The following is a 990-nucleotide window of genomic DNA, read 5'->3' as shown; positions in this document are numbered from 1 at the left end:
CAGAGGAAACCGCGCAGCTCCTTGGAGGCATCAGTCAGGAGTTGGGGGTAACTTCCCACCTGTTCCACCCAGACAAGGGTCACCCTGAGGAGCTGCTGGCTGGCCCGTGCCCACCCCGCCTCCCCTCTTCACGGGCGGAGGGGAAGCCAAGGTCAGCGGGAGGTGGGGGAGAGACTCCACTGTCCGACTCCGACTCCCTCCGGCCTCCCCGGAGGAGGGAAGCAAAGGGAGGAGGGGCTCCTGACTCCTGCAGGTCCCGACCCCGCAGAGGGGCGCTCAGCGCCTCTTCGGAAACCCCATTTGGGGCCAATATTGATATTGCACCTGCGCTTCTCTTTCAGCAAACCCCAGAAATTTACTCCGTGGAGCTCAGCGGAACTAAGGACATCGTGAAAACAGACAAGGGGGATGGGAAGGAGAAGTACAGGGGTCTGAAGAACAACTGCCTGGAACTCAAAAAGAAAAATCACAAAGAGGAGTTTCAGAAAGAACTCCATCTGGTCAGTAGCCTTAAGCCACAGGGGTCCTGCCGGCCATGGCCTTTCCCAGCAAAAGCTTGGCCCTAGAACCCACCTCTTACCACATTCAGTCTGAGGGATTTGAAATCCCCTTGAGATTGGTTTCCTGGTGTGTGGTGTGTGTGTATGTGTGTGGTGTGTGTATGGTGTGTGTATGGTGTGTGTGTGTATGTGTGTGGTGTGTGTGTATGTGTGTGGCGTGTGCTGTATGTGTGTACTGTGTGTGGTGTGTCTGTGTTTGGTGTGTATATGTGTGTGGTATATGCGGGGTGTGTGTGTGGTGTGTGTATGTGTGTGGTATGTATATGTGTGGTGTATGTGCGTGGTATGTGTAGTGTGTGGTGTATATGTGTGGTGTATATGTGTGGTGTATGTGCGTGGTATGTGTGGTGTGTGTAGTGTGTGGTGTATATGTGTGGTGTGTGTGTGGTGTGTGTATGTTTGTGGTGTGTGTGGTGTGTCTGTGTGTGTG

At 53.8% G+C, this 990-nt stretch overlaps 1 protein-coding gene across 1 annotated transcript in view; it reads left to right on the top strand.

The window, feature by feature from the left end:
- Positions 1 to 338: 338 nt before the first annotated feature.
- ATP12A (ATPase, H+/K+ transporting, nongastric, alpha polypeptide) overlaps positions 339 to 990 on the top strand; it is a 30,822-nt gene continuing 30,170 nt past the window's right edge. Inside the window, exon 1 of the mRNA XM_011958701.1 lies at positions 339 to 500. The gene's annotated coding sequence lies outside the window, so the exon portion shown is untranslated. The remainder of the gene's footprint in view (positions 501 to 990) is intronic.

Source organism: Colobus angolensis, unplaced genomic scaffold (assembly GCF_000951035.1).
Source record: "Colobus angolensis palliatus isolate OR3802 unplaced genomic scaffold, Cang.pa_1.0 Scaffold113, whole genome shotgun sequence".
Taxonomy (NCBI): domain Eukaryota; kingdom Metazoa; phylum Chordata; class Mammalia; order Primates; family Cercopithecidae; genus Colobus; species Colobus angolensis.
The sequence above is the reverse complement of the archived record's forward strand: the minus strand, read 5'-3'. Positions and strand labels throughout refer to the sequence as shown.